The sequence below is a fragment of the Octopus sinensis genome, linkage group LG18 (assembly GCF_006345805.1).
Source record: "Octopus sinensis linkage group LG18, ASM634580v1, whole genome shotgun sequence".
NCBI classification, from domain to species: Eukaryota; Metazoa; Mollusca; class Cephalopoda; order Octopoda; family Octopodidae; genus Octopus; species Octopus sinensis.
Window position 1 is genome coordinate 23592263 of NC_043014.1, and position 13725 is coordinate 23605987.

A 13725-nucleotide genomic window follows, 5' to 3' on the forward strand; every position below is an offset into this window, starting at 1 on the left:
ACATTAAAATATTGTCTGTTTAAAGAAAGCTAAAATATAAATTCTTACTGTGCAAACAACTTACATTTTTGAAATCATATTCAGTTAAAAATATTTCTAAATGATTAAAATATTGTGTACGTCAAAAAGTCATTTTTTTTCCTTCTTAGCAGGAAGGCTATGTGTATATATCACAGCGGATGTGTGTTTGTGTTGATTGACTGCCATGACATTCATTATAAGTGCATGTGTTGACGTCACAGAAGCGATGATTTTTTTTGTCAAGAAATAACAAACAAAACTTGCATTTAATCGTTTTCCTTACTAAATAGAGTCCCAAATATCACAAAAATTTGTACTGCACTGTCAAAGATAAGTATGAAAATACATATGCAAAAAAAATTAAGATAAAATATACTATTTCTGAGATATTTTGGGTACACACAAACATCTCTAGGGTTTAATATTATCAAGATGTAAACATAATCGTCATCCTTGTTTATTACAATTCTCACTAGCTTAATATTCCTTGTTATAAGAAGGTATGAGATGTAAGTGCAGACTACTAAGAGCTATGTCTATATTAACAAATGTTAAAACATCTTTGTCTGCATCCTAAAGAATGTCATCCAACTGATAGGCAACAACACCAATACCCTGCAAACTCTAGCTCTTAGTTATGCTGTCTCTTCACTCTGACTATTTGACTGCAAATATACTACAATGGTGTCTGCTCCTCTGAACCAGCAAGTTGTATATTATCTCCTTTGATATATTCATCAACCATAGTGTCTAATTTCTTCTTCCCCCACTATTCAATTAGTACTTATTTTATTGACACCGAAAGGACGAAAGGTAAAGTCGACCTCAGTGAAATTTGAACTCATAACATAAAGATAGATGAAATGCCACAAAGCATGTTGTCCTGCATGCTAACTATTGTGCCAAGTCACTGCACTAACTACTATACCCAATCTTTTGTACTTACTAAATCTCTTCCCTGCTGAAGTTTTTCCTGCAAACATTTATCTACAGAAATTCAAAATGAACATCAGCCATATTTATCTCAGCACACTGGAAGGGTAATTACTCCCCTCCTGGCTTAACCTTAGAAAAATAAGTTTGCAGTAATAATTTCAAATCCTTCTTGAGACCTGCAGAAAATAATGAGATCTCACTTGCAAGTATTGGTCTAAATTACACTGTCTTCATTTTTGGTGTTATTCTAATTTTTATAATTTCAAGTTTTCCTTTACAATCACCCTCTCCTTCCTTGAAAGTAGCACCTTGCATCTTGCAGTGCAGTGATTGAAACCAGTAAAAAAAAGTACACACACACATACACGTGGACAAAGGCATAGTCATATCATTAAAAAGATGGCAACACCCCAGTAAGAGCACAGCCTTGAGGCTAGAACTTGTAAGAGAATAAAAGTGTTCTCTACTGTAGACTCAGGCTTTACCAATAACTTTTGGGTGGAATTTGTACATGGAAATGTGCAATATTGTGTGCATCTATTATATACAAATCTATATTTGTCCATGTGTTGTACCTGTGTTTAACTGCATCATATCAAAAAGATTAACTCAAATTCCATTAAATAAGTACAAGATTAAATTTGGGTTGGGGTCAATATTATTGGCTAAATCGCATGTAACAACTAAACCCAATAAAAGAATATGCGCTATTAATTTTCAACCTAATTTGACAGGCTGATATAAAACTGACTAAATAATCAGCATGAAAATAGTTTTGTCTGTAACACCTTGCATGATCAAACCAAACCAAAGTGTGTGCAAATTTGCAATCCTGCAGTTATTGGACTCACGTAATCTTTTAGGGTTACTATTATAAAATGAACTTATGGTACTATGGAAGCATAGGAAGACAAGAATTCTTGTCGGTTATGCTGCTGCAATTGTTGTTTATATGTGCAATCTCATTTCTCACATATGTGGCTTTGGCTCTGGTGGGTAAGGCTGATTGGTAGTGGACTGAAAGTTTTCTATTAGTGGCTCTTCTGTAGAATTTAGTAAATATGGAGCCTTCCTCTGTGATCTTGAGTTGAAAGTTGAGTAGAGAGAGAATTCCAGATTCATCTGGATGTTCAATCTCAAATTTGATGTTTATGTTGGTGTTATTGAAGGTCCTATGTATGTTAATGGCCTCATCCCTGGAGGATGTGATGATAAGCATGTCATCAATGTATCTGGTGAAGATGCATGAGCAGCAGGTGTTGAGTGCTGTGCATTCTAGCTTATCCATGTATGTGATGGCCAGCAGGCCTGAAAGGCTAGATCCCATAGGTAGGCCAGAAGTCTGTTTGTAAATCACACAATTATATTGGAAGTAGGTGTCACCAATTATAATGGTTAGTAACTCTCATATGTCTGAGGGTGTAAGGCTGAAGAGCTGGAAGCTGATGGATGGGGAGGTGAGAGAAGATGGAGAGGGAGGGAGAGATGAAGTGGGAGGTGGGGGAGATAAGGATGTGATGTGGTCTATGAACAGCCAAGAGAGCAGATGCAGAGGTGAAGAGGGAAACTATGTTTAAACTAAAAAGGTATTTGTTAGTTTTAAGTATGGAGGGGTCGATATCTTTGAGTCTTGTGAAGATTTTATGGGAGCTGCTGACATGTCCGGGGAATGCGTGTAGTAAGGGCTTGAGAAGTTTAGAGAGGAGCCAAGAAATCTTATAGAAAGGATTATTAATTCGTGATACTATGGGTCTGATTTTAAGCTTAGGTCCGAGTTTGGGGATTTTTATTAAATGGTAGAAGGATGGAAGGGTGATGTTTTTAGATGGGTAGTTCAGGCTAGTCTTTTTAGAGAGGATCCTTTGGTGACAGATGTTGGTCCAGCTGGTGTTGATAGTGGACTCCAATTGGTGAGGTGTGATGTAAACCTTTTCATATAGTGTGGTGTCACTGAGGTATTTGATAGCTAGTCTTTTGTAGGTGGGTTTGTCTATAATGCAGAATTCTTTCCCTTTGTCTGAAGCTAGGTAGATGAGGTTCTTGCAAAATCAGAAATTGGGATTAAGTAAGGTTGCATGATGGGGTAGAACGTTTATCTAATATGTTAAATATGGATTGTTTGAGTCTAGCTAGTTTGGGGTTTTAAGGGGGAGGGTGAAGTGGGTTATCGAGGTGGTAGATGGGGAGTCTAAGTGTAGCAGAGGAGGAGGTAGAAGAAAGAAATGATGACGATGATGATGAATTCAGTGAAAATGACGATGAGGAAGATGTAGGGGTGGTGGAGGGGGAGGAGGAGGTAAAGGGGTAGATGATGATGCTATTGGTGTGTCTGTATTTATTCCCCCACCATCACTTGACAACCGATGTTGGTGTGTTTACATCCCCGTAACTTAGTGGTTCAGCAAAAAAGACTGATAGTATAAGTACTAGGCCTGCAAAGAATAAGTCCTGGAGTCAATTTGTTCGACTAAAGGCGGTGCTCCAAGTAAAAGAATATATAGCCATAAACAATACACATGTAAGCAATATACACACAAATGAATACACAAACACATGCATATATATACATACACACACAATAAAATGAAATAAAATAAGATGACAGTACAACTAAAATTCTTGTCACTGCAATAAATATCAGGGCAGGAGCAGTGGCTAGATATAGTGTGCCCATCATCAGGTGGACAAAAGAAGAAATATCGAAATACAATTGAAAGTTGTATAGAGCATTACGCCCTAAAGCTAATATAATTAGACTATAGATGTAGAGAATGGTGGTAGAGGTCTCATCAGTGTAGATTGTTACATAAGGAGTGAAAGGAGAATGCTTACAGAATATTTGGTAAATAGTGATGAAAAGTTGTTCCAATATGCAGCAAAAGATATGGGTATAAATGCAAATGAAATGTTTGGTAAAGAAAAGTTGAAGAGGAAAGAAGATCTGGAAATGAGAATGCATGATCAGTTTCAAAGAAATACACAGGACATCAAGAATACAACATCGTGGACAAGGCTTAAACAAGGTGACTTGAAGCATACCACTGAAAGCCTTGTAATTTCAACATGAGACTAAGCTATTGCTAATAATTCAGTGAAGTATAATACCTACAAAACTTCAGACACCAAGAAACACAGACTCCATGAAAAGAATGTGGACAATGTAACCCACTTGGTAAGTAGATGTAAGAGCCTCACACAAAAAGAATATAGATGCTACCATGTTTGTACCTTCATTGCTTTTATGCCATAAATACCAACATGAAGTAATAGAGAATTGGTATGAGCCTAGTAAAGTAATGCAGGAGGAAGAGAAAGCAACACTATTCTGGGATTATGGTTTTCTGACTGGTAGAGTCATTGCCAACAGGACATTGTCATATTGAACAAGACAAATACTGTCAGGCATTGCCATAGCCATGCCAAATGACATGAATATTGTGAGTAAAGAAGTTGAAAAACTCACCAAGTACTCTGAATTGAAAGTGGAGATGGTAAGAATGTTTGGAATGCAAAATAGTAATATAAAAGTGATGCCATTTGTGATTGGAGCATTAGGGTCAATCCCACTGAAACTTTAAGACTTCTTAAAGCATTTTGGAATACCATAAAAGATTGGTGTCATACCAAAATCTGCCTTGTTAGGTACTGCACACATTTTAAGGAAAGTATTATCTATTTGAGGTCCTTGTTGTGACTTGATGGATGCCTAAATACTCTGGTTCATTTTCCATCTACACTGCATGATAAAGCAATGATAATTCCTTTTTCACTAGGCATAAGGCCTGAGATTTGGGAGAAGGGGTGGGTATAATTGATTACATCAACTCAAGTACTCATCTGGTCTTCATTTTATTGATCCAGAAAGGATAAAAGGCAAAATTGATCTTGGCAGAACTTGAATTCAGAACGTAAAGAGTCAGAAGAAATATCACTAAGCAATTCTTCTATTGGATTGACAGGGTGAATAGATGGAGAGTGGAGTAGAATTATGTGAGTGAGAGTGCGTGTGTGTGTGTATTTAGGGTATATTACTGATGAGTATAGTTCAAGAGGTTCTTGTTGTTAATGTGTATATATTGGTGTATGTGTAATTATATATATGTATTGTCTGTACACACACACACATATATATATATCGATGTATACAATATCTTGTGTGTACAGTTAGATGTACAACTGCTACTTCTGAGTTTAGAGCTGTATGCATCATCATCCTGCTTGCTTCTGATTGTGATATACAGAACAAATGTAGGAGAAATTATGATAAACAAAAGACATAAACTTGTGCTTATCATAATTTCTCACACACACACATGTAAGCCATTAAAAGTTAGGAAGTATGGGATGTGAGTATATTTATTTAACCACTTGTCATCCTGAGGATTATAGCGATTTTGCAGCCTTCTTCATGTAATAAACAATAATTTCAAGGTATAATAATTATGCTTACATGTCTGCACTAATATGCATTATAAAATACAACTGTACATACAGATAAAGAAAGCTAGCTCATCAGATCACCTCAAGATTATGATTACACCACTGATTCAACTCTAGGTACACATACAAAACTAAGATGAATTGACAAACAGAGTGACCAGTCTTACCTAGAAATGGGCAGGGAGGAAGCTATCACTTGACCATCATACCTTGCCCCAGTCTCCTGTTCATTATTTTGTGGACAGAACATGTTTAAATGGTTAAGCAGTCATTCTGCTGCAAGAACCCTGTTTTTTTTTTGGCTTAGGCATACTGTGATTTTTGATGCACTAACACATGCTCAGTTTGTGCCACCTACCACAATTTCTAGACAGTGAACATGTGTGGACTCCATTTGTGAGGCACATCTTTCTGCAGCTTGTCTTTTTGATGGAACTGCAGTTCTAGATGCAGGAAAGACTGAGAATGGGCGCTTGGTATGTAGAATGTTATCAGACACTCACAGTCCTCCACCAGTCAGACAATCAGATCAATGGATATCCCACTTTAGCAATATATAAATGATTAGTGGTGGGGAAGTGCAACGATATCCTCAAGGAGACCCTTGATATTGATAAAAAGAACCTGGCTAATCTGTTCCAGAGGACTTTCTGGTTGGGGACTATTATGGATAATTTCCAGGTGTCCTTGGCCTGGGACAGGTGTGGGGTGGTACTACTGGTTCGAGATAAACTCTACAAGTATGAATGTGCTGTCAGATGAACTTGTCCAAGTTGCATGCAGAGCAATGAAGCCATTCTGCACACACTCATTCAGTGTCTAAGCATTACTTACTCATGAGTAATGTTGAACAGCTGCTGCTACATGTGGGATGAATCCATCCCTCAGCTATAGTCATGATTGCCCCACCGCCCTCCTTTAATCAGGCAAGCAAGGCAGTTTTCCTTTATCTGGTAATGGCAAAAGAGGCTGTCTGGTGGACAAAGCTGAAAGGAATGAGGACATTTCTCTTTAGTAGAGCCCTCATTGACCTTTTCAAGTTTCACTTGGAAAGGAAAGTGAGGGTGGAGAGAGAGGTGCTGTCCTTGAGTAAATTTACTGATATGATGTACACTTCCATTCTTTGTTTTATTGTATACCATGTATACTTACCTCTTTTTGCTTTAATCATTTCATTATATGTAAACCTCCACACTTTATGTCTGTCTTTGTATTATCCGTCTTATCCTTCACCCTAGTAGCAAATAAAAGAAATCATTATTATTATTATTATTGTCATTCAAGGAAGTGAGCAGGTAGAATCTTTAGCATGCTGGGCAAAATGATTAGTTATATTTCATCCATCTTTACATTCTGAGTTCAAATTCCACTTTGCTTTTCATCCTTTTGGGGTTAATAAATTAAGTACCAATTGAACATTAGGGTTGATATAACTGACTTACCTGTTTCCCCAAAATTGCTGGCTTTGTGCCAAAATTTGAAACCATTAGCATTAGACAAAATTTTTAGTGGCATTTTTTCTGGCTTTATGTTCTGAGTTCAAATACCAGAAGAAAGACTAAGTCAAGCCTTTCTTCCCTTCAGGGCAATGAACTACATACCAGTTAAGTTGATGTAACTAACTTGCTCACTCTCTACAAATTTCAGACCTTCTGCAACAGCTTGGGTTTCAGGGGACCACAGCCCTTCAATATCCTTCCTTAATGCCTGAGAGACGTGTATGGTGTGGATGTGGGTTTCTTTAAAACTAAACTGGATCTCTTCTTGTCAAGGGTTCCAGATGAACCTACCTCTCGGCAGGAAACACAGATGCGGGCAGCGGCATCGAACTCCATTGTTGACCAAGTGGCACGTATCAGAGGTGGTTTCACATACTAGTGTAACAAATTCAACGGTGGTGCCCCAGCATGGCCGCAGCTTTTGGGATGAAACATTTTTAAGGGTTTAAATATATATATATAAATATATATTTATATACAAATATATATATATAAATATTTGACTATTGCTCTCAGCTATGGTCACCAACCAGTGTCAAATTAATCATAGAACTTGAGGCAATCCAACGAAGCTACACGAAGAAGATAGCCTCTGTGCAGCATATAAGCTATTGGGAAAGACTCAAGAGATTAAGACTCTATTCCTTAGAGCGTAGGCGAGAAAGATATGCCATAATATACATCAGGAAGATCCTACAAGGACTTGTCCCAAACTTTGGCATCGAGAGTTACACAAATACTAGAACTGGGCGCCACTGCATAGTACCAAGGACTCCAAATTTGCCATCAAGATGTAGGACAAGATACTGTGATAGTCTGGGCTTCAGATGTCTACAGCTCTTCAATATCCTCCTGAAGGACCTGAGAGACCTGCATGGGGTGGATGCAGATGTCTTTAAAATAAAACTGGATCTCTTCCTGTCAGGTGTCCCAGATGAACCAGCTTCATGGCAGGAGGTGCAGATGAGGGCAGCTGCATCAAACTCTCTCATGCACCAAATGTCAATTGCTAAAAAGCATTCGTGAAATAAAATCATGTAGAAACACCAAATGGCGGTGCCCCAGCATGGCCACAGCTCGTGAGCTGAAACTAGATAAAATAAAAATAAAAAAATATATATATATATATATATAATATATTTATATATATATAAATATATATCTATATATAAATATATATTTATATATATATTTATATGGTGGTGGAACAATATTGTTGACAGGGCTATTAGACAAAAGAAACAGGCTTGGAAGGACTGGAAGAACGGTGCTAGCAGGGAAGTGTATCAGACTGCCAGAAGGAAAGCTAGGAGGCAGGTGTATTTAGCCAGAGGGGAAGCAGATAAGAAAAAATTTGCCAATGTTCTGCGCCGTGAGGATGAAAGACTTGAGGTATTTCGTATTGCAAGACAGTGTGTGAGAGAGAATCGTGACGTGGTAGGAGAGAAATGTGTTCGCAAGGATGTCGGTTCACTTGCGCTAAATGAGGATGCAAAGAGAGAGGTTTGGAGACACCACTATGAAAGGTTGCTGAATGAGGAAAATGAATGGGATAAAGAGAGTCTGCCGAATGTCGACCCAACAGAGGGACCAGCAATCCGAATTGACAGTTCCTTAGTAGTTAAGGCAATTACAAGCATGAAAACAGGGAAAGCCCCTGGCCCATCAGGAATTACTGCAGAGATGCTCAATATATCTGGTAGTGTTGGCTATAGACTAGTCACCCGTATAGTTAACCAGGTGATACACGAAGGAGTCATACCCAATGACTGGTGTAGCAGCATAATAGTCAACTGCTACAAAGGTAAAGGTGACGCTCTAGATACAAATAACTACAGCGGTATCAAGCTGCTGGATCAGGTAATGAAGGTCACGGAGAGGGTTATAGCCCAACTAATTAGAGAGAGAGTTAGCTTAGATGAGATGCAGTTTGGGTTCGTGCCAGGGAAAAGTACTACTGATGCTATATTCCTGGTAAGACAGCTGCAGGAGAAATACCTAGGCAAAGACAAGCCCCTGTATCTGGCTTTTGTTGATATGGAGAAAGCCTTTGACAGGGTCCCCCGATCCCTTATCTGGTGGTCAATGAGGAAACTAGGGATAGATGAATGGTTAGTGAGAGCTGTGCGATCCATGTACAGAGACGCTGCTAGTAAGGTGAGGGATGGTAACAAGTACAGTGAAGAATTCTGGGTAGAGGTTGGGGTCCACCAAGGTTCAGTCCTCAGTCCCCTCCTATTTATCATAGTCCTCCAGGCAACAACGGAGGAATTCAAGACAGGATGCCCCTGGGAGCTCCTCTATGCTGATGACCTTGCTCTAATTGCTGAGTCTCTATCAGAACTGGAGGAGAAGTTTCAGGTGTGGAAGCAAGGTTTAGAATCGAAGGGCCTTAGAATCAACTTAGCCAAAACCAAAGTCCTAATAAGTAGGAAGGTAGACCAATCACAAACGCCTTCAGGTAGATGGCCCTGCTTGATCTGTAAAAAAGGCATAGGTAGAAACTCTATAAGGTGCACCAAGTGTAAGCTATGGACACATAAGAGGTGTAGTAATGTCAAAGGAAGACTAACTAGGAAAATAGTTTTTATCTGTGGCAGATGCTCAGGAGCAATAAACTCTGAAAATATGCAGACTAACTTCTACCACATTCCAGGGAGAAAAACTAGAAGTAGATGATAGCTTCCGCTACCTAGGTGACCAAGTCAGTAGCAGGGGTGGGTGTGCTGAAAGTGTAATTACTAGAGTAAGAATAGCCTGGGCAAAATTTAGAGAGCTCTTACCCCTGCTGGTGACAAAAGGCCTCTCGCTCAGAGTAAAAAGCAGACTGTATGATGCATGTGTACGAACAGCCATGCTACATGGCAGTGAAACATGGGCTGTGACTGCTGAGGATTTGCGTAAGCTCGCAAGAAATGAAGCCAGTATGCTCCGATGGATGTATAATGTCAGTGTTCATAATCGACAGAGTGTAAGTACCTTGAGAGAAAAGTTGGACCTAAGAAGCATCAGTTGTGGTGTGCAAGAGAGACGTTTGCGCTGGCATGGTCATGTGACGAGAATGGCTGAAGATAGTTGTGTGTGAAAGTGCCACACCCTAGCAGTTGAGGGAACCTGTGGAAGAGGTAGACCCAGGAAAACATGGGACGAGGTGGTGAAGCACGACCTTCGAACTTTAGGTCTCACCAAGGAAATGACTAGAGACCGAGACCTATGGAAGTATGCTGTGCGCAAGAAGACCCGGCAAGACCAGTGAGAACATAACCTGTGGCCTACATACCTTTCCTTCTTGGGACACAAAACACCACTTGTGAAGACCCGTTGAGACAAGTGAAAATCAAAATCAAATCAAAATCAAAATCAAACCAAATCAAATCAGATATCAGAGAGCAGAACCAAAATCGAAGTCGATCAACATCAATGGAAATTGCAGCTGTGGTTAAGCGAACCATCCGATCGTGGCCGTTGCCAGTGCCGCCCCGACTGGCCTCCGTGCCGGTGGCATGTAAAAGCACCATCCGTTCATGTCCGTTGCCAGCCTTGCCTGGCCCCCGTGCCGGTGGCACGTAGCACCATCCGTTCGTGGCCGTTGCCAGCCTCGCCTGGCCCCCGTGCCGGTGGCACGTAAAAGCACCATCCGTTCGTGGCCGTTTGCCAGCTCTGTCTGGCACCTGTGCGGGTGGCACGTAAAAAGCACCCACTACACTCACGGAGTGGTTGACGTTAGGAAGGGCATCCAGCCGTAGAAACACTGCCAGATCAGACTGGGCCTGGTGCAGCCTTCTGGCTTCCCAGACCCCGGTCAAACTGTCCAACCCATGCTAGCACTGAAAACGGACGTTAAACGGTGATGATGATGATGATTCTCCCTACTAGCTTAAGGTGACCCGCTCTACGCGCGGGTAAGAGTGTGGTTGTTACTTTCTGTTGCTTCCTTTCAGCACGTAAAAAGCACCATCCGAACGTGGCGGGTTGCAGTGCCGCCTTGACTGGCTTCTGTGCTGGTGGCACGTAAAAAGCACCAACCGATCGTGGCCGCTGCCAGCCCCCCTGGCACCTGTGCCGGCGGCATGAAAAAAGCACCCACTACACTCACAGAGTGGTTGGCGGTAGGAAGGGCATCCACCTGTAGAAACACTGCCAGATCAGACTGGAGCCTGGTGCAGGCTCCTGGCTTCCCAGACCCCGGTCAAACTGTCCAACCCGTGCTAGCACGGAAAACGGACGTTAAACGATGATGATGATGATGATTCTCCCTCTTTGTTTCTCTCTCACTTTCCCACTCTCTTACTCTTCCTTTCTCTCGGACTCTCCCTCGCTTTCTCTTACTCTCTATCTTTATCTATCTCTCTCCCATTTATAAACAACAAAAGATCTTGAGTAAGTTGAGAAATAAAATATTTAGAAAGATCAATCATAAATATCAGGCAGTAACAACGGAAAGGTCTGCTTCAAGGCAGACAGCAAAACACTAACATTTAAAAGGGACAGACGAACTTGCGAGCTGAATAAAAATAATAAAATATTGGAAACCAAAGTTTGAAGTGATAGAATTTGAGGATAGTAGAGTCACCATGGCTGGCATTTCTTAACGACGGACAGCAACGTATTGACAGTTCAACGGCTGGCGTAAAATTTTGAACTTGATGTAAATGAAAATCCTTAAACACCAAGTTTGAATTGATTCTTTCTCACGACAGTAGACTCACGATGGCAAGCATTCAAAACTTCTTCATCATGGACGGCAACACATTGACGATTAAATGGCTGGCGTAAATTTTTTAGCTTGATGTAACAGAGAATTGCTAAATACCCACTCCTTTAAATTTTAATCCCCTTCCAGCCCCATTTAGACCCCTTTCCACATTTTGGTTAATATAACCCGATTTCATTTGGGTCTACTGGGGCTACATTTTATAAGATGAGGACTCAACCAAGTTTCTCGAGTTCTGGTCATAGACCATAGAACACTCAATCAAGTTTCCCGAGTTCTGATCATAGACCATAGAACAGTCAAGCAAGTTTCCCGAGTTCTGGTCATAGACCATAGAACACTCAACCAAGTTTCCCGAGTTCTGGTCATAGACCATAGAACAGTCAAGCAAGTTTCCCGAGTTCTGGTCATAGACCATAGAACACTCAACCAAGTTTCCCGAGTTCTGGTCATAGACCATAGAACACTTAGCTAAAATCTAGTTTCTACCTAGTCTGAACCAATCAATCCGCCGCAGTCTTCATCCACACAGAGCTTACTCAACCATGTTCCAGTTCCAGCGACAGACGACCAGACCAGCCAGTAATGTTCCTGCTCCAGCCAATGACGACGCTAACATACACCAGCAATGCCACCGACGCCTTCATCTCAACGTCGCCTTTCTCTGCCATCGCCATCACCATCGTCGTTCTTCACCTACACGTCATCTCCATCTCCGTCGCCTTCATCTCCAGCAACACTAATATGTACATAGCACTCAATTAGGTTTAGCTTTCACGCTGTTATGATTTTCACCGAGGTTAACAGCACAGCACTACCTGCGAGATCTTCTGTACCAATGTAACCTGGCACAGCATTGAAGCCACAACCGCTACACGACATGTGTTCAACCGGCATCTGCACTTGTGATCCGAACATCCTGTTACAGAACGAACTGCTATTATGTACTTTACTACGAACTAGTAAATTAACTCCATCTTGTCTGAAATACTCTGAGAGACTTTTCCTATGCGCTGTATTTTGTTTTGCCCGCATACACCTTGTTTGTACTTCTGTCGCACACACGAACACACATAGTTAATACACACACAAATGCTATCTCTGTCACATTCATACGCCACACATGCCTTTCTCGTTTGTTTTCCATGCTCAATGTGCCCTTGTAAACACAACTCGTCTCTGTAAGACCCTAGGTCGGTCACGCATACATAGAGAAAGTTGTTTGTCCCTTACAACGCGCCAGCATGCCACACTTTTGTTCCTGCACGACTGAGGCATATAATAGCTCAAGCACTGGCTGGCAGCCTCAGCCTTACCGCATTAATCACTAGGATATTCAATACTGTACACTGTATTTCAGCCTAGCAAGCCCTATTGCACTCATGCACCTCTGTTCTGCATGTGTACTCCCTTGTTTTGCAACATGTCTGCATCAGCTCAATTCTTCTCCCGACTCAAAGTACATCGGATGTTCACATGCGCTGCGCTCATGTTTAGGCATAATTTCCCCGTTAGACCCCTGTTGGTCACGTAATTAACAGAGAAAATTATCTGTCTCGCACCCAAGTTACACCCAAAAAGTGTAAAGAAGCAACCAGTTCCCTTTACGTAACTATCAAAAAGTATTAAAAAGTTTAATATACATAAATACAGATATATACACTTTGTATATATACATTATATATACATATTTATATATAGAACACACACACACACACACACACACACACACACACACATATATATAAACGCTCTTTGGTGTGTTCTGTTTGTATTTGGTCGATCGGCGCATTGACAGGTAGACAATAGAATGCGATGGAATGTTTCTCTCTATGAATGCAGACAGATACATAAGTGAATGTTATGGGAAGGTAAGAAATAGAGTGAGTGAAAATGTGCTGGTAAGAGAGGAGATAGCGAGAGTGAGTTGAGGAAGACAGATACATTAAATAACGGGAGTGGACTTGTCAAAGTTATAAATGAAGGGAAGTTAGAGGGGAATGGAGGAAATAGCGTGAGTGAGGAAGATGGCCCCTAGCAACTACACCTTTTAAGATAGGGATTTCTAAGGTAGCCCACGGGCATCATCACCTCATTTTACATGTCCCTGTAAAT

General features: G+C 40.7%; 1 long non-coding RNA gene across 1 annotated transcript; it reads left to right on the top strand.

The window, feature by feature from the left end:
- Nucleotides 1–839: 839 nt before the first annotated feature.
- Nucleotides 840–12884, top strand: LOC118766873. Its single transcript, XR_005002784.1, has 4 exons — nt 840–849; nt 8815–8824; nt 9072–9075; nt 12410–12884. It is a non-coding gene; the product is annotated as an uncharacterized LOC118766873 (long non-coding RNA).
- The last annotated feature ends 841 nt before the right edge of the window (nt 12885–13725 follow it).